Source organism: Pogona vitticeps, chromosome 14, assembly GCF_051106095.1.
Source record: "Pogona vitticeps strain Pit_001003342236 chromosome 14, PviZW2.1, whole genome shotgun sequence".
Lineage (NCBI taxonomy): Eukaryota > Metazoa > Chordata > Lepidosauria > Squamata > Agamidae > Pogona > Pogona vitticeps.
This window is the reverse complement of record NC_135796.1, coordinates 8145126-8169407: the sequence shown is the minus strand read 5'-3', so window position 1 is coordinate 8169407 and position 24282 is coordinate 8145126. Positions and strand designations below refer to the sequence as shown.

Genomic DNA, 24282 nt, shown 5'->3' with positions numbered 1-24282 from the left:
TGTACTTGCAGGGAACACAACCCTGAGTATGTAATCAAAGTCTAGCCCTCACCGGGAGGCCATTTGGGAGCTCTAACTGTCTGTGCTTGATAGGCTAACACTTAATCCTTCTAATGTGCTGGATAGTTCCTCAAAAGTGGGATAATCCCTCATGCATTTAAGAGACTTCTTAGCAACAATCCCTTTAACAGAGACCTGCTCCAAATAATAGCCAGATTAGTAAAGAATTTGCCAGCTCTCCAATCTGGGTCAAAGCTTCCCTTCCTTTCTTCTCCTTCTGCATTCTTTCACGGATGAACAGTAGTAGAAGAAGGGGCAATGCAGTAGGCTGTGAAATCACCCAAATGAGCACAAACTAAAATTTCCTGTCCTCTTTGAAGAATTGCGCTGGGTGAGTTCAACTTCTGATTTCTAGCACAGTACAAGTACAGAGAGTGAAACTTACGTCTGATCCAACATGTAATGTCGGTTTATGTGAATATAAATACATAAGCAGATGTGTACACGCTGGATCAGACTTAGTTTTTGTTCTCCATACATTCTTCACAGGCATTTTTCATAGATGTTGGGTAAGGGAAAGGTATTATTCTTCTCCAATCCTAGAAAACCAGAAACTGACAAGAGTTACTGAAGGGAGGAAATAGTTACAAAATCTGCTCTGTTAAACAGTTACTCAGCCCTGTGGGGGAAAGCCACATTAGCTGACTCCAGTGTTCCCTTTAAGCTGCACAGGCGTGTTCGCCCAGAGCTGCACCAGTTTGTTTACTTCCTGTTTGAAATGAAGCCCCACCTACCCCCCACACACACATGGAGTGAGGCTTCCACGTAGCATGACAGAAACTTAGTGAGAACATTGGCTGACTCAAAATAGGGTCCAGAAATGGTGGGTGTGAATGACTGGAGGGGGTCTACTCAAAGAGGCAGCAAGTGCTTTGGGCAATCTTTGTTTTAATGGCTTGCAGGCCCACTTCTTCATGTCAGCATATATTAGTTCAATGCCATTGAAGCTACACATACCAGGATTGTGGAGAGATAAACACATAAAGCTGTCCGCTTTGTAGCCATATGGAAAAGATTCAGTCATAGCTTCTGGCTGCATCACATGACCAGTGTGGCTAAATCTTTCACAGAGTTTACTTTTCTCAGATGATCACGACTCTCACAGAATCCCCCACTAGGCATGAGAATAATAGGTTTTTTAAAAAAAGAATACTTGTAGAAGCTCTGATTCACTGCAGATTATTACTTTTTGATAACTAGGAAGATATTTGAAACTGGTGATCAACTAGGCATGAAATAAACTTCTCCTTTACTCCACTGGGTAGAGGTAAGCAAATGTGCAACCAGTGAGGATGACATGAGCGCACTTCAAGCAATATATAGTGGATAAATTTATCGATTTTTAAAAAATCTGACATCCTTTCCATTTATCCTGATTAGGAAACTTTCCCAATTTGGAAAGTTTTTACTAACGAAGAAAACAAACTACATTTTCATCCTTCAGTATTGGCCATAGGTCAACACCTGCGTACCAAGTTGTTCCAGTCTTGCCCAATAGCTGTTGAAGATGACCAGCCTCTTAGAACCTATCTATCATAGACGCCTGCTTCTTGGGAGGAAAGTGATGACAAACCTCGACAGCATCTTAAAAAGAAGAGACATCACCTTGCCGACAAAGGTCTGCATAGTCAAAGCTATGGTTTTTCCAGTAGCGATGTATGGAAGTGAGAGCTGGACCATAAAGAAGGCTGACCGCCGAAGAATTGATGCTTTTGAATTGTGGTGCTGGAGGAGACTCTTGAGAGTCCCCTGGACTGCAAGGAGAACAAACCTATCCATCTTGAAGGAAATCAACCCTGAGTACTCACTGGAAGGACAGATCATGAATCTGAGGCTCCAGTACTTTGGCCATCTGATGAGAAGAAAAGACTTCCTAGAAAAGACCCTGATGTTGGGAAAAGGTGAAGGCAAGAGGAGAAGGGGACGACAGAGGACGAGATGGTTGGACAGTGTCATCAAAGCGATCAACATGAATTTGACCAAACTCCGGGAGGCAGTGGAGGACAGGAGGGCCTGGCGTGCTCTGGTCCATTTGGTCATGAAGAGTCGGACACAACAACAAAATCATAGACATACATATGTTCAACATTTCTTGCATCAATGATACCAATACACCCTTCCAATATCCATACAACACAGGGCTGAAACTAGAGTCAACTGAGCCCAAGTAGAATAAAAAACCTTGCTTTTTTTTTACACAATTCCCAGGTGGTGGCTTATTCTTGTTCTGCTTTGTCCAAACATAGCATTTGCTTGTATGGATCTTAGTATTTACCATAAGTGATGTGGGTTTAATTAATTTGGTGACATTAACTTATGGTTGTTTTGCTACTGTTCAGTCTCCACCTTTCTACCCTGCATGGGTGGGTAAAACAAGAAGGGACAACAGAGAAAGAAGTAGATGGAGACTGAATGGAGAAGATATGAGAGGGCAATCTGTGTTGGGAGTGAGATGTTAGGGAGCAATTCCAGGTGTGTGTGGACAGCAACCTAGTGCATCTTAGTACAGCAAGTGACAAATCCCCTCCCTGGGTGTGATACAAATAGATCAGCATGATCTATTGAACTCTACAACAAAATAACATCAGAATGACCGAGGATGATACCACTATGTAGGCAAGCCCTGAGACAGACAGATGACAACTCTAATTCACCATCACAAACAAAGAAATACACAGGGATTCAGAGTCAAATGTTTAAGAGGCTAAACCTTCCTGAATAGGCTAAGCTGCTTTCTCCAGTTGTATATTTCCAATTTCATGTTCTTTCTGATCCCCATATGAAGTAATTTGAGAATGGTTGTAAATTCTTGCTAATTCCTACCCCTTCTTCCCAAGGGAGAAGCACAGTGCAAAGAAAGGCTGTTCTTCCTCCTCCTTGCTCTTCTTTACATTCCCTTGCTTAGCAGAAATAGAAAAAGCAAAGGGGGGGGGGGAAGCAGCAGCAGCAGCATATTTCTCAGCTAAAGTATAAAACTACAGAATCTTTCACTAACTTTTTTTGTAATGTCTTGGCAAGGCTCCAAAATGAAACTAGAAAACTAGAACTAGAAGAAACACCTGCTCTCTTTTTCTAAGCTATTAAGCCTGGCTTGGTCCCTTTATGCTCCAACGCATATTTCTTAAAGAAATATCCACTAACAAAAAAACAGCAATACATATTACAGCTCTGGAGGTTCCGGCTGGAAGCAATGCGGGCCACTCTGGTAAGGCTCAGTGATGTCAGGCCCTGAAAAGCTGACCCTGAAAAGCTACAGTAAGTGTCAGTGTGCAAGACTGCTCTTGGGGCCGGTTCTCCCATTAGGCAAAGAGAGAGAGAGTTGCATTCACAAACCCGAAAAACCCACAACAACCAAGAGACAGTTGCTTTAGGCAGCAAGTTGGGTGCCCCATGAAAAGGCAGCAAATTGTTAATTGTGTGATTTGTTATTGTTCCACAGTTACTGCAAAGGACTGAGAAAAGGCCTTGTGAGATTTTCTGTACCAAACTAATTCTACTGCCTGTGGTTATAATGCATAGTTATGGAGACATCTACCTTTCTTACATGTTTTTTTAACAATTGCCTTCCAACCCGAGTATTGATAAAACGTGATAAATACTGAAGATTAATTTAACATAAAAACCTATAATATTGGGTTTTAACGTGGGGCACCATGAAGTTCTATTTCTCATCAGCTTTCATGGACTGTAGCATGATGAAGTGGGCTGTAGTCCTAGAAAGCTTACACTACATAAAAACTTGTTACTCTTCAAAGTGCCAGAAGACTTTTTATCCTATTTGCTGTGATAGATTAATATGCCTCCCCATTTCTCCCCCAGGGAAATTCTTGACAATGTCTGTTTTACAGAAGTTCCACTTCTAGCAAGATAAATTGAGCTAGTCTTGAGCAATTTGTGGGTTTGCACACTATGCTTTTTTGAGAATGCCCTATTTGTTAGTCCATAAAAACTCACAAGACAGTGACTACAATTCCCTCAGGCAGGCTTGAAGATTAAAGATAAGCTTCTTAATGGGAGCGGGAGTGGGGGAAGAGTTGCAAAACTGACAAATCTAGATCGGTAATTCTGCCTCGAAGGGGAGATTTGGGATAATGTTTTTAAGTCTTTGTGGCTGCAATCCTAGGCATATTTTCCTGAGAGTAAGCTTTACTGAACTCAGTAGTGCTTACTTTTGAGTAGACATCTGTAGGATTGCAGTGTCAATCTGATTTGTGTATGTTTTGGTGTATGCTTGATAATCTGCAAAGCAAAGGTATTAACTGGGGTTTCAACCTTGAGTCTGCTAATTATATTGCTGTAGTCCCTTTTGTGCTGAAAGTTAAGACATTAATACATACAAATTTGCATTTATAAACATAAGAACATAGGAAGATCCCTACTGGGTCAAATCAAAGGCATATCTAGTTCAGCATTCTGTTTCCATGTGAGATATATATCTTTCCTTATTTTGCTAGCCTCAGGTTCATTGGATAAATTTATTCCATTGAAGGAATGTTGAATAGAGCCACACAGTTAATTCTTATACTGTACACAGGCTGGAGAAGGAGAAGAGGATCTCCCTTCTTTGCCTCTGGAAGCAAAACATCTTAGACCCAACCAATGCTCTCTTGGTGCCCAGAGATAGATTTAGGGTGCAGTCAGACAGGGAAAGAATGATTGTGTTGGATTTCGCTGAGAACAGTCAGTTTGGTGAGTTCCTTCTAATTGAAATCAATACTTCTGTGCAATCTGGTCCCTTCACTCCAGCCCAAACTGAACCAAAAAAAAAAAAAAAAAAAAAACCCTCCAGGTATGCATGGGAAAAGGGTCAGGTTGGTTCTCAATTTCCCAAATGTCATCTGGTCTCCAGAAAATAGGTCAAACCAGACCATGTTATAGACGGTCCAGAAGGGAGCTATATCACAGTCTGATTACACTCTAAGATGGGAGATAGAAGATGGTGTAAACAACAGAGACATCTTTAAAGGTCTGGAGAAAATCTTGCAAGATAAAGCTAGCAGTAGCTACTACTAGCCATGATGGCTGTATTGTGCTTCCAGGATTGGGGACAGCATGTCTCTTGTTACTAGAGAACAGGTGTGAGATAGTGTTTATGCCCCATGACCTGCTTGTGGGTTCTAGAGAGAGGAATTTCAGCACTGGCATCCTGGATATGGAGCACCCACCCTGGAAAGACTTATTCAGATCCTGCCTTGTGCAGCTTCATTTTCTCAGGTTTCCAAAATTAAATACCTTTTCTAAAAAAGAGTTTCAGAAATTGTACTCCACTGCTGGTTTTATTCCATTGTTCTTTTTTTTCCTCAGGTGGCAATTGGTGGAGATGGTAGCAAGATGTCTAAAATCCTCTAAAGATCACTTTAGGATCCCAGGAGGTATATGCAGAAAGAGATACTGTAATCCCTTCCTGTAACACAGCAGAGTGCACCCAATTTAAGGATAGTTTAGGTTGAGAAAGAATACCTAATGGTGGCCAGAATCCTATTGCTGACTTACCCTTGCATAAGAGAAACTATATAACCCTTGGTGGCAAATTGCCACTTATTAATAGAGTGCAGGTTGCATTCCTCAGGACGTACTTGTCTTCACAATCAGGCATCTGGTCAGAAATGCAACCAGCACCTTGTTAGTGGGAATTTTCTGCAGAGATATTTGCAAATTATTTTCCGCCTCTTTGTTTGAGGAACTGAGAAGGGAAATCCAGCCAACAACTACCAAGTGTAGAGCGTGAAACCGCACCCCCAGTGATGTTTGCAGCCTATATTTCTAAACTCACCTGGCATGGTGAATTTAAAAATATAAATCTAGAATCAGACATGGCACCGTAATGTGCCAAAAAATTTTGGGATTCTTATAAATATTTTCTGACTGTGCTATCCACAAAATATTGGTGTAAAGCCTGAGGAAGGCTCTTTCAGTCAAAAGCTAGCTGTTTGTTCAGATTTTTAGAAAAGTATCGCCTGCGTTTGCCTTTGTAGATATATGTAGTTCCCCTTAAACAAGCATAAATTAGCAGTAAGATTCATCACCCTAACCATCACTCAAGGAACAACAGTTTCCCATCTTTATTAAAGTCAAAGTACATGGCACCCAAATCCAGGCAGTTTATTTTGGCACATAAAAGGCTAAAAAATGGGGGAAGGATAAGGGGAAAAAATTGGTCCATATTTATTTTTGAAACAACTTCATTGTACTTCCTGGGTTAAAATCTAGATTGGAACAGTTATCCATTGCTCTGCACAAATTTTGCAAGTGAGTTCCTGGATCAAAAAAATGTGTTCAGCAAATATATTTATTGAGGAAAACTTGACACAATGGCAAAGATATAATTCCTTGGCTTTATTTATTTATTTATTTAATTTCTGGTGATGATAACTATAGATGGAACTTTTGAATTAGCCTCATAGTCATCCTTCAGTCTCGAGAGACTATGGGAACGTGCTCTATATGGAGGACTTGGAACAGCGTCTAGTGTTTTGACGCTGTACGCAAAGCTGGAGTGTCCTCTCCAGGGCATGAAGCCTGGGTAAAATACTGTAATATGGAAGATAGGCTGTTACCCAAGGAGCAAATCCCCCCTCTCCACATCACTGAAATATTCCAATGGAAAGGCAAGAGCTAATACAACTGCTTCCAGCAACGTCGCTGGAGTTGCCAGAACAACATGAACTGCCTCTGGGACTCCGGCTCCATATTTTGCCTCGAGGTTTACTCCTGAAGCCTTTTCCATCAGTGGATTTAGCCACGAGGCAGTGGAGGTTTGAAGTCAGAGTTTTCCTTCTCCTAGATGGGCTGCCTTCCCAGGCTAACGAGTCCCACCTACCCGGCCTGTTCCCTCATGGCATGGAGGACAATGGCAGCGCCTCAGTGGGGGTTTGAAGTCAGAGTTTTCCTTTCCTAAGGACAAGCCACTGACAAAGTGCTGGATGAAGCTGCCTTTGATCTTCCATTTCTGATGATGGTGTCATGCCTCCAATTTCCTATCTTCTTCAGAGTCGTTGTAACTTGTGGTCACTGGTGATCCTTCCCCGCCGCCTATTTCAATCCCCAAACTGTTAGAATACTTCACCTGATGTTTTGTTGGAGGAAAGCTCTCCTGCTTTTTGCACTTTTTGGTTTTCAGTAGTTACTACTTCATTGCAGATGTTTTTGGTACTTCTGCAATGAAATCAAGCTGTTAAAGCAGCCCTTTAGGATCCAAAAAAACAAAGGTATATTTTAGGATGCCCAATAGGGTGCTTCGGGAAACCTACAAGCAGATTTTTAAAAGGAGTACCTGGAAGAAAACTTTCCTCACCCACCTCTATGTAGGAAGCATCCTGCTCAGTCCAGTGAAATAGATTTGACTTCCTCACCCCAGTTGTTCTGCTGAAGGAAAGGTCTTCTGTCTTTTCCACTTTTTGGTTTTCAGGAGTTGTTGCCAAGCTGCTTTCCTCTGTTGAGGACATGATGACTCTACCTAAAGTCTCTGCTGGAGGCTTAATAAAGATGACAAAAAGTGACATCACAAAGTGTGGTCAAGGTATTGTTACCCGGTATGGGGGTGCCATCCCCAAGGTTGCTAAGCCACATGAGTGTTGTAGAGTACCTGCGCAAACATCAGTCCTGTTCATGGGAGGCAATAGGGCTGCAACTTTAATGAGAAACTGGGGAACAAAGCTTTTCAAGGGACCCATCGGCGTACCTGGGCATCTGATCTTCCATATGTTGCCTAGTGCTGGTAATACTGCATAAGGCTCTATGGCACAGATAAGAAACTTGATGCCTCTTTCATGTTTGAGGCTACAGTTAGAACAGGCCTGAGGCAGTTTGGGGGAACTATTGAGAGTCGTAATGTAAACCTCTGTAGACCACTGGAATTCTGGAAGCTTTAGTCAAAAAATCTAAATGGAGTTTAGTAATCTGCTCCTCAATAAGCTGACAAGGTCTGCAGCAATAGACATTAATACAGTGGTGCCTCACTTAACGGGCGCTCCGTTTAGCGATGAAATCGCTTAGCAATGACTTTCTGAGCGTTTTTGCGCTTCATTTAGCGATGGTCCCTATGGGCGATTTTCGCTTAGCGATGGTTGGGGCCATGCTTCGCATAGCGATTACATTTTGGGTCTCCTGTTTCACTTAATGATGGTTTAAACAGCCTCATGTTTGCTGTTTTTTAAATGTTTTTCTGTTATTTATAAAGTTAAAGTTTACTGTTTAAAATGTTTGAAATAATAAAGTGCACTTAATAAACCTTTGTTAACCAAATTTGACTTTGTTCTGACTCTTTTTTAATTTGTTGTTGTATTTCCCCCCCCCATTGAGATGCACTGAATAGGTTTCAATACATTTCAATTGGGGAACCGCGTTTCACTTAGCGATGTTTCCTATGGCGATTTTTGCTTAAGAACGGCAATTCGTTCCTATTGGAATGGATTATCCGGTTTTCAATGCATTTCAATGGGAAACCGCATTTCGCTTAGTGATGAAATCGCTTAGCAGCGATTTTTTTGGAACGAATTAACATCGCTAAGTGAGGCACCACTGTAGTTAGGTAACCCCCACGACTGGAACTTTTAAAGCTCCATCTGAACCTGTAAAGCATCATGAGATAGTAGCTTGCCTAAGGCTAAATAGCCTAACTCTTCCACAAGGCATAGTAGGACTCCTGGCTCCTCAGGGAATTGTCACTAATTTCTTTGGTTCGTGCTATTAAAGGGCAGTGTTCTCTTTATAGAGAATTTGTAGCTGAATTATAATAGAAATAGAAAAGAGTGATCTGTTCTGATACCTTTCTTGTAATCTTGCTGGTTGGCAGTTGCCATGTGCTTTTTACCTCCATTTCGAACATGAGGCTAGTTGAATTAGCACAGATGGGGGAAAACATGGCACAGGCCCCTTCTTTCATTTTCAGTGTCTTTTGTGGCTTGATGATAGAAATCCTACAAAATATGAAAGATTCAGAGTTTTAAAAGAGAGGGTAATGAAAATTACAGATTTCTTCTGTAGTTTGTATTTTGCGTTGTTCTGCTTTTTTCTGGGCTTTTATTTTATTGATATTAGAAAGGACTTCTCTCTCCTCCCCCCCTCCCGTCCCATTTCCTTCATTGTTGCTTGGAGTGCCCGGCTGCCTATCCTTCACCCATTGGCAATGATTTTTGCAGAAGAGATCAAAGTGGTAGAACGGAGAGCTATCTCCACAGTCCCCCATAGTTGAGGGTTTTGATTTGAAAAGGTTTGATAATATTGCCTTTAGCCGGTGTATGTGTGTTTATTTTGATTACGGTCATGAGAATGGTTTGTCTTTCTTATCTGTACTGTCTTCTGCGGATGAATTGATATGGGTGATGATAAATGTGAATTTTAAAGTACGGTTAGTATCTACAAAAGTCAGTGGTAATTGATTCTTCTTTTTCCTGTACTGTTCTTACCCACGTTTTAACTGGATGATGGGGTGGGGGTGTAGTCTTGAGGATTCTGTAGGGCTTAATTGCCTCTAGCACCAGAAACCAGAACGGGGGAACCTGAAAGATTTTTGAACTTCTGGGTTTACTGAAATGGCCAAAAAGTACCCAAAATCAAAAGAGGAGCTTTAACAAATGACCCCAAAAGAGAAACACTACTAACATTTTCCTCTGCACATCTCTAGTGAGCACATCAAATCTGTGCAGTTTTATTCTTTTGTTTTTATAAGAATGCAGACTCTTCCAGTGTAAGGTACAGTACTTAAATACAGATATAAATATTAGGGATGTAAATCATGCCATGCTTCTCACTTGTTTTCTCTTCCCAGTAAGAAAGCAAGACTTTTTTGTTTGTCTGAGGCCTTGGTTGCATGTTGAAAACTCCTGAGTTTCTGTCAGATTCAGCACACTTGAAATCAATTTTAAAATATCTGTTTACACCTAAGCACACAATTTTTTTTGGCTGGGAAGTGTGGAGGTTTTTGTTTGTTTCGAAACAGAGGAAAGCAAGGTATTTTAAACAAATACTGTACCAAAGTGTGGGCTGTTTATTTTAACTCAATTGTGTATGCCATTAAAAGAAAATCGTTTTGGCATTTGTGCTCACCTGTTTTGGGGTAAATTGTGCCTGTGGGGTTTGTCAAATACTGTATTGAATGATGATATATTTCAGGCTGCAGGATAACCTTGCAATCCAATACGGTATGTTCCCCACCCCTAGTCTGAAGCTCTGATCTAGTAGCTTAATGAAACAGGAATGTCCATATGTGGAGGGCTTGCAAGAAACAGAGCAAGGGGGAGGGAGAGAGAAATGCTGGTGAAAGAAATCAGAGACACTAAGAGGCAACACAGGAAGCAGACCCCATGGGACTCCAATTTAACACCATTAGCAAGCAGTAAAGGTAAAGGTAAAGGTCCCCCTTGACAATTTTTGTCCAGTTGTGTTCGACTCTAGGGGGCGGTGCTCATCCCCGTTTCCAAGCCATAGAGCCAGCGTTTTGTCCAAAGACAATCTTCTGTGGTCACATGGCTAGTGCAACTTAGACACAGAACGCTGTTACCTTCCCACCGAGGTGGTCCCTATTTATCTACTTGCATTTGCATGCTTTCGAACCGCTAGGTTGGCGGGAGCTGGGACTAAGTGACGGGAGCTCACTCCGTCACATGGATTTGATCTTATGACTGCTTGGTCTTCTGACCCTGTAGCACAGGCTTCTGCGGTTTAGCCCACAGTGCCACCATGTCCCTTAGCAAGCAATAGTGGCCAAAAAAGTGTGCACTGTGTGCAGTGGAGGGGGGTGCTCACATCTGAATGTATTTTTCCATGTATAAGATGCCCCCATGTATAAGACGCCCCCCACTTTTCTAACCTAAAATTAAGAAATCTAAGTGGGGCTTAGCAAGTGGAGAGGAAAGCAGGGATCAAAGCATTGCAGGATCGCTTTGATCCCTGCCTTCCCCTACCAATTGTTTTTGTTCTCTCCTCAGCTTACTTCCGTGTATTTATTTATTTATTTATTTATTTATTTATTTATTTATTTATTTATTTATTTAATTTAATTTAATTTAATTTAATTTAATTTAATTTAATTTAATTTAATTTAATTTAATTTAATTTAATTTAGTTTAATTTAATTTAATTTATATCCTGCCCATCTGGTATATCATACCACTATAAGAGGACCCTCAATTTTTAGTCTAAAGATTTTAGACAAAAGTATAGTCTTATACACAGAAAAATATGGTATGTTTAAAGGCGGCAGCCGTGGTGGTGGGATCTGCTCTTTAGATGTAGCTGACAACTACTTGAAAGATCAAGTCCCTTTGCTTTTTAAACATTCTTACTATGCAATTCCTCATCCCATCCCGTAATTTTTCTCTGTCCACCCATTACTCTCCTCATGACAGGAAAAGTTTTGGGAAGGAGCCAACCTGGTGATCTGAGCCAAGCAAGGTAAGAGAAGCCATTGCTAGAGGATCACTCAAGCCACATCGTTATAAAGACAACCAAAATAAGGATCTTTCCATGTGGCCTGGGCATTTCTCCACCTTTGCTTCCCTTCCGGTCCCTTCTCTCCCTCTCTCTTCCTGGGATCCTTCTTCAGTGCCCTTTAGCAATATAACCTGAAAGGGGGAGAATGCTCCCTAGCCACCAGATATGTATGTCCCCTCTCCCCCATCTTGGAGTGTCAAATTGCTTCTAAATGTAGTGGTTTGAACTCCTATGTAGACGCAGACATCAACATAGGTGACAATAAATCAACTTCAAAAAAATTGAATCAGCCCCTGATTTATTTTTAAAATGTAACCATGGCTTTAGAAACAATGTGCATGTTTACAAGATAATTCTACCCCCATACAATTCCCGCCATACAATATTAACTCCCCCCCCCTTGTACTCTGGAGTTAATGAAGTTGAATAGGTCACGACAGCAAGTTGTAGCTAGTAATTAACGAGGTGTCAGCCACACAGCCAGGCATGAGATGAGTCACATACCCAGCACCTCATTAATTTGTTACAGTTCATTGCCATGACTTAAATGATTTCATTACTCCAGGGTGAAACTTGAATAGAATTCTTGCCATAGTTTTTGCTGAATACATTATGCCCAATGCAGAATCACAGAGTCTAGCGAAGGACCCAAACAGCATTCAGGTGTGTAGTTTGTTTTCCACATGGCCAGGCAGAATTAAAAGGACATGTGATGGGGTGAATTCTTCTGTTAGTTCATGGAGTGATTCCTGAAGGCTGAGAGTTAAATATCTTTAAAATGCCATATACAGTATGTGTGCATGTATGAAAGTGTCGATATTTTTCTCTCTGTATCTTTACAGTAGAACCTCCACATCCACTGAGGATTGGTTCCAAGTCCCACTGCAGATACTGAAAACCATCTGCTTGTGTGTGTTTGTATTCTCTCTCTCTCTCTCTCTCTCTCTCTCTCTCTGTGTGTGTGTATTTATATACAGTATATGAATAATATTAAAAGGAAAAAAAACTGAAAAAATATTTTCATGTGCATTACCAGAACTGGCCACTAGCGGGCACCAGAGACTATGCTATGTATTTTTTATTATTTAATTTTTATTTTACAACACATATGGACATACAAAACCAACGAAAAACACACAAAACAAGCAAACACATATAGGCAGGGGGGGAGGCATTTCTACACAATATTATCCATTATATAAATCTGACTGCATGTATTCTTTACTAACAAGTATTCCATGGTTTCACAAAGGCTCAACTCCCAAGCAAACTACACCAGAGCACAGAGTGCTGTCCTCCGAAGATGCCGGCCACAGAGACTGGAGAAACGTTAGGAAGAACAACCTTCAGAACACGGCCAAAGAGCCCAAAAAACCCACAACAACCATTATTCCATGGTTACTGGCTCCCTCTATTGGCCAGTTCTGGTAATACATGTGAAAATAGTTTTTTTTTATGATTTTTTTCTTTGAATTTTTTTCAGACTGTATATAAGTGAAACCACAGATACTGATCCTGCAGATATGGGGGTCCTATTATATATCTGTATTTAATATTTTGAATTTTAGTATGTTTTATGGCTTTATTTTTCTTATTTCCTGTCTTCGATATATTTTCTAGGCATTCAGCAAGCAGTGAAGAAATTGTTTAAACAATAATTTTGAAGTATGTCAGTCTTAGTGCAATCACATTACAAAAGGCATAAATAAAAATAGCCTATCCTTAAAGTGCATGTATACACCCCTGGAATCTTCCATTCATTTATGGTTTTTCCCCCTTAAAAAGCCTGTTGTCTTTTTCAACATAGAAAGCAAACTGATTGACAGACTGTGCTCCCAGTCTCCCACATCTCTCCAGCAATACAGCAGTGGGAGAGCACAGAAGTGCCCATTATAATTGCTAACTTTCTTCTGTCAGTGTTGCATGCTGAAAGTCATCCCAAGGCTGAGCAGAAGGCTTCCCTTGGGTTGCGCCAGCTGACCACCCCAGTACTAATTGGATCCGTAGCCATTGTGGCTGAGGCTCTCAGAACTACACTTGGGGTCTCTTCTGAGTCTCCTTGGACAGCCTCGTGCAAACTCTCTCTGTCTGTCTCCCTGCCTGCTGAACTGCCTCCCATTGCTCAGTGTATTCCTTTTCTGTGTGGCTATTTTTATATTGCCCTTGTAGACTTCAGCAATTGCAGATGGTCTATTTACTGTCATTTGAGAGGGTGGGAGAGAAGGAACGGATGGCTGGGCAGAGCAAGAACGTTAGTTTACATCACCTGTTTTGAATTATTACTTGTGTGTTTGTTTGTAATGTGAGCTCTCCCTCGAGGCCTTGTGGTGTCAGGATAGCATTTGGGAAGCATGTTCGAAATACAAATCCATATTTCAGTGTGGAGCACCAGCTCTTATTTATTATTATTATTATTTTATTTTATTTATTTTATTTCTATCCCGCCTATCTGATCTACCACTTTACTCATTTGGAGGGTGCAACAATGCGCCTTATGTACCATAATGTAGCATCAGGTTAGGGCCAAACTATATGTGAAAGCGATGAGGGAGATTTTATTCCCCCACATTTTGTGAAAACTTGCATAACTTCACATACATTTATGGTGCTAAGTATCAGCCATGATATCCACAGGATTACGATGGGCTAGTTACTCTCTCTCTACCTTACAGAACTACCTCTCAGAATAAGAATTAAGAGGAGGATAAACTATGTATTTGGGCTTACAGAAGCGGAAGCAGGGTAGTATAAGTGTAGCAAACCAGCAACTAGAAACGTCAAGGATGGATTGTGAATCTTCTGCATGCAGAGCTTGTGTCCTCTGAATGAGCCACAGCCCCTCCATTTTTGTGCAAACAAAATTTGGACAAGGAGGAACATACAATCTCCATACCCCTGTTCCCAAAGGTTGAATCCAGCCTCTTAACAGGAGGCAGTCACACACTTCTAAATACCACATGGGTCACTGGAATCTGAGAAACCCATTCAGCTGGCGAAGGCCAATGTCCCTTGACAAGGCTAAGGCAGCTGGCAAAAGGAGTCTGGTCACAAGATAATAAACCAACACTGCGCCTGAGCCAAAAGCGTCATCGGAAGGGATTCCAACTGAGTCAGGGCTTTCAAGATCAGCCGACGAAAAGGAAAATGAGAGGTTGCAAAGGCTAGCCTGGCTCCAAGGTGACGTGGGTTGAGGGAATGGGCTCCTGAAGAAGAGCCATAGAATAGCTGCAGAGGAGAAGGAAGGCTGTAAGGAAGGCCTGACAGGCTGGCCGTGTTTTGTTTTGAAATCAGATGCCCGCCAAAGCTCGTCAGTGAAAGCAACGCCAGGCAAAGAACAGTAGGATTTAGAACTGAAAGGGACCACCCCAAGGCTTTCTCCCCTTAACCACAGATCTAATCTCACAGTGACAGCATTTCTGACATCCAGCATTGGAGCTTGCAAAAGTTACGTTGGCGATATAACTGACCATTCTGCCTGGGAGTTCTGAGGACTATTGTCCAAAAGAGTATATTATGCACAACCACAAATCATTCCAACAATCATATGCACAGCATATATATCACACTTTAAAACATAAGAGACTCAGAATTTCAAAGTGGGGATGACCACAGAAACACTCAAGGTATACTGTGATACCCTGTTTCCCCAAAAATAAGACCTAAACTGAAAATAAGCCCTAGTATGATTTTTCAGGATGCTCATAATGTAAGCCCTACCCCCAAAATAAGTCCTAGTTAAGTAAAACCCCACCCTCCACCCTTGTGCAGCAACCAGAAGAAGATGACATGACTATATTTGAATAAATGTCAATTTATTGTACATAAAAAAAATATAAAACATCCCCTGAAAAATAGCCCTAATGCTTTTTTTGGAGCAAAAATTAATATAAGACCCTGTCTTATTTTCGGGGAAACACAGTAGTATCCATTTCCCACAGCTTCTTCATCAAGTGCTTCCTCAGTAAAACTTTTTTTTTCAGATGGTAACTTTACTAAAACAATTTTTCCAACATATATGTCATTTACTTGTGATTGTGTTTGTGTAAGTAGGATAGGTTGGCTATAGGTCTCCAGAAAAGCATAAAATTTCCTCTCGCCTGTAAGTGAGAGCCAGTATGGCGTAATGTCTAGGGGGTTGATTGGGTGTTCCAAGCTCATCTCCAAGGGCAGGCCTTTATCTTTGGTCCCACCACCCTCACAGGTGTGTCTGTTGGGGACATAGGAAAGGACCGTCTCTGTTGCTGCCACCAAACTCTGGAACCCCCTCCCATGGAAAGCCAGGCGGGCCCCATCTTTGCTGTCGTTCCGCAGGCAGGCAAAGACCTTTCTCTTCAGGAATGTTTTTCCCAAGTGACTGGTACTCTGAGAGGGTTTTCAAAAATGGATTACATAATTTAAAAGACAACATTTGAATGAGTATTCACATATTTAAAAGAATTAAATGAGTATTATATTAAAAACGGTAAATAAAATCAATACAAGCTCATTTAAAAGCAACAGAGCACAACAATCTATTTCGCTTTTAAATGTTTTAGTATTTATTTTTTTTAACATTTTAAATATAGTACTTGTTTAATTCTTTTAAATACTTGTATACTTTAAACAAATTGCTGAACCATGAAATACATTGGACGACCCTGAGCAGGCCTTCCTCTCAGGTTTTTGTGAGGACAAAATAAGTTCATCGGAGGAAAGGAGGAATATAAATGTAGCTATTAAAATAAAATTCCATAGCTGAAATCATTGGCTGGCTTAAGCTCAAAAGTCAGAAGAACTTCTGGACCAGCTTGCTATCACAGATATGTTTTCAGTGAGATATTACTCCGCTTTCTGGGTTGTGGAGTTAGGAACTCACATAGTTAATTGCTGCTCCACAGATCTCAAACATATCGGGGGGAAGGGATTCTGGACTTCTAATGATGTAAGCTGCTTTGGGTCCTTTTTAAAGGAGAAAGGTGGGGTATAAAATATTTTAAATACATAAATAAATAAAATAGGCTTTGCCCTGGCCTGTTGTTTATTTACCTGCAATGATTTTTTTCCTCCAGAAGGGTAACAGCAGTATATCATGTAAAAAGTGATCTGCACTCTGAAAATATAGCTTTATTATCTCACTGAAAATAAAGTCGTAGAGGATAGATTTTCCACTGAACAGTGAAACCCAGCTCCACCTTAAATGCTTTGAGTTACTCTGTCTACAAGATAATATATTGAGCAAATGCTACTCTTCCTTGTTGTTATCTTTAGCATAACTGGCCCTAAGAGTTCTAAAGTCAGTGTACAAGAGAGGAATTCAGAATATTTAGTGAAGCATGGCTCCTGTAAAACTTTCCCTTCTGTTTGTGCCTTTGCTTAGAACTTTCTCTAGCAACAGAGGCCAAGGAAACTGGCAATTAGCATGGTTTTGTTTAGCCCTTGGTCGTACAGTGCAGGATCAACTCCTCAGACATCCTTTTCATCTTCAGAATTTCACTTATGCTCTATTTTTCTTTATTTTTTGCTTTTCAAAGAAAATATAGGTTTCTAGCCCACAAGGCTCCGAAGAGTATAGCTTAAATCCTACATGATGCTTAGGGTAGGCTTTGTCCCCTCTGATTGCCATCTTCCCTGGTGCGGAAATCTCTTTTGAAGAGTTTTGCAGCCCTCTGGAGTTGTTTCAGTGGCTCAACGGATGCAGGTCTACATATCTACATTATTTTTTTTGCCACAGTCCCTGGGCAGAGTTAGTGTTCCCGATTCCCTTGCCTCATGAATACATAACTTGTTTGAAGAATAGGAAGCAAAGAACAAGAATCAGGTTTGCAAAGTAATAAAGTTCACTATGGATCTATACTTTTAAATTTGTTCATACAAGTCAGGAGCTGGAGGAATGAGCAGCAAAAAGGGTAGGTTTGTAGATGACGGGGCTCTATTTATGTAGTGCCATTTGTATATTACACTTTGTATGTTAGAAAAGCTGGCTGGAGAGCTCCGTGGTTTAGGTATCTAGCTGCAGAGGTCAGCAGTTCAATTCCCCCACTGCGCCTTCTGAGAGAAGAGCCAACTTGTGTGACCTTGGGCAAGCTGCACAGTCCCAGGGCAACCCCACAAAAAGGGCAAACCATTCGGACTATTCTCTACCTGGAAAATCCTGAAAAGAGTCACAATATGTCAGAATTGACTTAACAATGCATGGTGATGATAGAAAAGTGCAGTCCTGTACCCATGGAACTCACAATCTAAAATCAGAAACAGTAAATGTCAGAAGAAGGGACAGGGAAGTGAGAAGTAACTGTATACGCTCTATGTGCTTAGCTTTTATTTACTCACAACAAGCTTGTACTGAAGCATTCAGACAGTGGTCATAAGACAGGTGTGCTAAGAGCTCACATTTGCAGGATCCCTGTCACTGTTTTACGAGATCTCACTCTGATGCAACATCTTACATTTTTTTGTTCTGGGGATACCAGATGAGAATTATAAAAACCAGGGAAGACTCAGGGTGAGTTCTCATAAAACAGTGACAGGCATCCAGCAGGCAATGAGGTTGAAGTGTGGGTGGGCTTGCCATGTTTGTGGCCCCCTAGACACCCCCTAGTCTTGTTGTAGTTGCACCTAGTAGAAAAAAATTCACTGTGAACATCGCAGGTTGGGTGTGTCTTATAGTGAAATATAGAGGATTGGCACTGGCCCCTGAATTCATTACAGTTGCCTACTCCTATTTACTCCTATTTACAACAAAGAATGAGGAGACCCTAATAGAAGTTAATTATTATTCTCATTTCACACACACACGCACATGTGGGCACACATACGCAGAGTGGGGGGGGAAGGGCCTGCTCTGATGGCGACTAATCCTGATCTTTGTGGAATCATGATGGGCAGCTCAATGAAAACATCAACTCAGTGTTCAGCAGCTGTGAAAAAGGCAAATTCCATGCTAATGGATTATTAGGCAAGAAAAGGGATTGAAAAGAAAGCAGCCAGAATCGTAATGCCTTTATACAAATCAACTATGTGACTGCTTTGGAACACTTCCTACATTTTGGGCTGGCATATCTCGAAAAAGGATATAAACCTGGGGAATGCAGAGGAAAAGGAGGATGAAAACCATCAAGGCACTGAGCTACTTTTGATATTAAAAAAAAAGGTTTCAAAGTGATTTGGGTTTTTTCAATTTGGCAAAAAGATGTCAAGGAAACATATAGCAGAGATTTTTTAAAAAATCTTTATGACATGGAAAGAGGGAATTTTTCTTCTCTACCCCACACAGTAATCGCACTGTCTCTAGACACTGTGTTGGCCTGATGCCCAATGGACAAAAACAGAATGAGACCGTGCCCAAAGTTTAGTTCTTTATCTCTGCCACTGGCTGATGTGAACTTGTTTCCTTTAAAATATTTGCCTTCAGCCACTAATCTGAAATATGAACAACTTTGCTCCCTGTGTAAACATTTGAGAAGCAAATATACATCATTGAGAGCTCAGTTTGGCTGCCTTATATAATGTTAAAATTAAATCTGTATATATATTTATATAGGTAAGGAAAACCTATATCTTATTGAATGTGTCTATATTAACCTTAGATAAATGTAAAGGTTCCCCTTGACATTTAGTCCAGTCATGTCTAACTCTAGGGCGTGGTGTTCATCCCCGTTTCCAAGCCATAGAGCCCGCGTTTGTCCGAAGACAGTTTCCGTGGTCATGTGGCCAGCGCAGCTATACACGGAACGCTGTTTACCTTCCCACCGAGGTGGTATCTATTTATCTACTTGCATTTTTACATGCTTTCGAACTGCTAGGTTGGCAGGAGCTGGGACAAGTGACAGGAGCTTGTCACATGAATTTGATCTTATGACAGCTGGTCTTCTGACCTTGCAGCACAGAGGCTTCTGCAGTTTAACCTGCAGTTCCACCATGTCCCTATATATTAACCTTACACATCTATTTTAGACAAGAGTGTACTCTTTTATTACCATTGCTTAAACATATAAGCTACCAAATGAGTTGTACCCAACGTTTTGTGCAGAAATCACTATGGTCTCTGTAAGTATGAATATGTACCATTTTCTTTCTGTTAAATTTAAATATTGCAGTGCATTCAAACAGTAGAAAACACACAACATGCTTTTCTTATTTATTGATTAACACTTATTCCCTCCAAGGAACTTATCACGCTGCTCTTTGCACTTTATCTACGCGAAAACCCCATGAGGGAAGTCAGATGAAAGAGAGTGACTGGCCCAGGAACAGCCAAGAGTTTTCATGGGTCAGTGGTGATGTGAAACTGAATACCCGAAGTGGCACTCCAGTACTTTAACCGCTAAACTACACTGACTCTCTTACGTACTCAGCATCACTCTGAAAGTATGTTTTTACAGTGAGTCTTTTGATGAGATACTTGTATCACCATTGATAAAATAAGCATCAAGCAGCTAGCCAGGCAGAATAAGGAAGCTTTTTATTCGTAGATTTGGCCCCTGGAGTCAATGGCTGCAGTATTATTCACTGTGCACACACAGAGGTTGCAGCTGTCATGCCTTCAGGAAATATCAATATCCCCAGCACATGAATAGCCATCATTTAGTGTAATTGAGCATTTGCTTCCCTCCCTTCGTGTGCATGCATCATTGGAACTGCATCCCTTGGTATTGACTTTGCCTTTGCAGTCACTGAGCAGTGGGAGACTTTTACCTGCTACAAAGGCTTAATTCCTTTGCTATAATCTCCAGAACAAAAGCTCTGCCATCCAGTGGAATAATATTCTTCCAGCGGCAGCCTACCTCGCCGGGGAGATCAATGGTACAGCAGGCAATCTGTATGCTCAGCTTCTGAGGCTTAGAAGGGAAGCACTGATCTTTGCTCTCTTACTCCCACATCCCAGTGACAGTCTCACATAACCCCACTTCATGAATGTAGGGGGAATGATCACATCTGAGCCCTCCCCATTGCCTGAACTGATGAAGTTAGCTGGGAAGTCCAAATTTGGATTCATGTGCCACCATGCCCACACCCTCCTTTAAACTACAGTGGTGCCGCGCTAGATGATGATAATCCGTTCCACTGAAATCGCTGTTTAGCGAAATCATTGTCTAGCGAAAAGCATTTCCCCATTGGAATGCACTGAAGCCTGTTTAATGTGTTCCAATGGGGAAGAATTGTCATTGTCTAGCGAAGATCAGCCATAGGAAAGCCGCTTTGCCGATCAGCTGTTTAAATTGCTGTCTTGCGAAGCTTAGGTCCCAAAAACACCTGTTTGCGAGCACGGAGGGAGCTGTCAAAATCGTCGTCTAGCGAAAATCAGTTTGCGAAGCAGGGACCAAACATTGTCCAGCGAAATTCCCCCATAGGAATCACTGTTTTGCGAATCACTATAGCGATCGCAAAAAGTCAATGTCTAGCGAAAAAACTGTCATGCGGGGTAACTGCCTAGCAAGACACCACTGTATCCCTTTTGTACATCACCAGACAATGGTTCAGTTCTTATAGCCAAAGATTTATTAGGTCCAACTGGCATCAACTCTCTTCGTTTTTTAGCAAAAGATAAACTAAAAGTTCCACATTTTAGGTTCTGGGGTTCTTCTACAATAGTTTCACAATTCACTCCAACATCTTTAACCAAACACTCAACAGGTATAAGTTCTCCATTCTTGGCGTGGAGATTCTATCAGCTTGTGGGCCAGTATTCACGTGTGGAAAATCCACATAAAATTGGGTTCCTTCATCCTGGATCTTTGTGGACTCTCACCACTAGCTGGGTCTTCCCAGGAGGCTACCCAGGGTCAGGTCTCCCAGTAGTTAACTTCACAGGTAAACCTCTTCCCTCTCTTTTTTCCTTATTTCTCTTTCCTCTGCCTCTCCCCAGTATGGAGGCTTCCTGACTGGCTTTTCTCTCCACTCCCTCTGGGCTATCCTCTTTAGGCACCTTTAGAGTTAGCCGTTCTCCCAACCATGGGTCTTCTTTAACTAAGTCAACCCACTCTTCTATATTTCCAGTTGCTTCTCCAATAGCCCAACACTCTTCTACCACAGCAACCATCTGTCCTCTATTGGCCTCTCCTCCCTCCTTATCCTATCCTGTTCCCACCAAAACTACACCCTCCTCCTGCTCTGTATTTCCCTGGTTTTCCAACGTTTCCACATTTAAATCAAAGTTCTCAGTCATTGCCTCCATTAACGTTTACAGTTTTTTCACTGAAATGTCTGGAGGAGATAGCACACCTCATGTCTCTACTTTTGTCACCCACATCCCCCCCCCCACGTGGGTTTTCTTCTCCTTCTCTGCAGTGGTTGCCCAGGGGCCCTGTCAAGAAAAAAAAATCAGCATTAGAATGGGTATTCCCCTTTTTGTTCACAATGCTAAGCGAGAATGGTTGGTAGAGTTAAATGCCAACATGTCAAAATGTGGGTTTGTGTCTCTCATTTGGTTTAGCCATTGCAGTGGAGTCTGTCATGAATGTCAAGGGGACCTAGCAAATAATACCTGAGGGCATGAACGGCCCACCAAATGGCCAATGTCTCCTTTTTGACAGCTGCATATCTGTTTTCCAGTACTGTATTTGCACATTGAAATCATTGCTTCCAGTTCTTTCACTTAAATGTCCAGTATTTTCTTAGGAGACAGCATACCTCCTATCTCTACCTTTGTCTCACACGTAGGTTCCCAGATGTTTAAACAGCGCACCAAATGGTTACTGAGTCTTGCTGTTTCCTTCCTTCCCATCTTCCATCCTTTTATTTAATTTGCTACACTTATATCTTGCCATTCTTCCAATCTGAATACAGAGCTTTCCTCCCCCTCCCTCCATCTCAAAATAACCCTGCAAGGAAAGTCAAACTGAGGCAGAGTGACTGCCTCAAAGTTATCAATTGAGTTTCATAGCTGAGTGGAGACGAGAATGTGGATTTTGCAGGTCCCAATCCAACAGGCTAACTGTGGACACTACGCTGGCTGTCCAGTGTTTTAGGATGAGTGCAAAAAATGTACTCGGCACATTTTTCTCTATTGTTAAAAGTGGCACATTACGAACCACTGCACATGTTGAAATTTTATAAAGCACAGTGCCTATCTGTCAGCCTCAAATGTTTTACTGCCTGGGGCACTCATCCTTCCCCATTCCATTGACGTAAGACAAATGAGTTGACAGTGCAAATCCTAAACAAATCTAGTACTCTGAAGCAAGACCAGTGAGTTTAAAATGGGCTTACTTTCAGGATTGCAGCATCTTAAAGGCAGACATAAAGAAGTGTGTGTGCAACCATTAGGTTGTCATGTGATTGGTAAGTGATGAGCATTTCCACATGGGCTATGCCTTTCAAACTATGTGGACAGAGGTCTGGAAACCTGTCCTTTTCCCCACTCCTACCAAGATATTGTTGAAAGGTCTTTCAGCCCCAGGCAATGTGACCAGTCATCGGGGGCTGTTGGAAACTGGAGTCAAACCTCTGGAGAAGCACAAGTCCCCCAACCTTCTCCAGGGAGGAGAAAAGTGCTGGAGTGAGGAAGTTGAGGTCCTCCCAATGTCTTTGGGGTTACAGCTCCCATAGGTGAGAGATGAGGGGCGTTGCATGCCAACATCTGGAGCACCTAATTCCTGAGTTAAATGCTGTGCCAGCATATTTGCTTGGTTGTTGGGAGATTTTTCCTTTTTAAGTTAGGTACTGCTCTGAGCAACAGAGGTGAGGGCCAAAGCAGGATGGAGGGCTGGTGGTCAGGCTAGGAGGGGCATTATCACCCCTTCCCTCCACCTCAGCTCTCAGCATCCTCCAGCTGGGGATTCTAGACTCTGCAAAGGTAGTGTGGTGTAGTGGATAGAGTGACGGACTAGGACTCAAGAGGCTGAGGTTTATAGTCCCACCGACCCGCAAGGACCACAGAAACTCACTGATGGGACTGGAGCTGGTAAAAGCACTCCTTGAACGTCTCGCTCACTTGGAAAGCCTTGCTTGGGAGGCTATAGGTCGGTTCCGACTTGCCGCCAGGTACCGAGTCCTTAAAGGTACCTGAAAGGTAACCCAGCCCTGCTCCGAGCGCCCTCCGTCCTTTCCCTCCCCTTCGCCCACGGGGTTGACGCGACACCTTAAACTCAGCCCCGCGAGTGAAACTTCGGCCCGACCCGCAGGCGCAACGCCCAGCCTCCCCGCGAGCCTCGCCGGCCCGCCCGCCAGCCCGCCCGCCAGCCGGGCTTCCCCGCCGCCCGCAGGACCGGGGGCTGCGCTGTCGTCGGGCTTCGACGCCCGCCAATGAGGGCACCGCGGAAAAGGTCACACGCGCCGCCGGAGGAAGCCGAGCGAGCCGCCGCCCGCCGAGGCCTCGGCTGCCCCCGCGGGGCCGCCCGCCCGCCCGCCCGCCGGCGAGAGGGCAGCAAGACGCCAGGCGCCGCCGCCGCCGCCGCCGCTGGACCCTTCTCGGTGCGCGCGCGCCGGACCCGGGAGCCCCTGGAGGCCCCGCCGCCCCGGGCGAGGAGGAGCGGCGGAGGGGCAGCGCGGCTCAGGGGCGCTCGGAAGGAGGGGGCGGGCTGGCGCGCTTCCCCGCGGCCGGCCTTCGGTGCTTCGCCGCGGGTCCCCCGGAGCAGACGAGACGGGACGGGCCGAGGACGCGGGAGGTAGGCGAGGAGCCCGGAAGGGGGACCGGCTCTGGGAGAGGGGCGCGACGGGACGGGACGGGGCGGGACAGAGGGCGCCTCCTTCGCCCGGACGCGGCGTCCCTGGGGCGCCTGCCGGGGCGGCCGCGCCGAGGGAAGCCGGCTCCGTCTCCCGACGGGGAGCCCGACGCGGCACGTGCGCCTCTTCGCCGAGCGGGGCGTGGAG

The 24282-nt window shown here is 42.9% G+C and overlaps 1 long non-coding RNA gene across 1 annotated transcript; it reads right to left on the bottom strand.

Annotated features, from left to right (window-relative positions):
* Positions 1-13074: 13074 nt before the first annotated feature.
* On the bottom strand, positions 13075-23640 carry LOC144584749 (uncharacterized). The gene is made up of 2 exons (XR_013539181.1): positions 23358-23640; positions 13075-21775 (listed from the first exon to the last, which is right to left on the bottom strand). It is a non-coding gene; the product is annotated as an uncharacterized LOC144584749 (long non-coding RNA).
* Between the last annotated feature and the right edge of the window lie 642 nt (positions 23641-24282).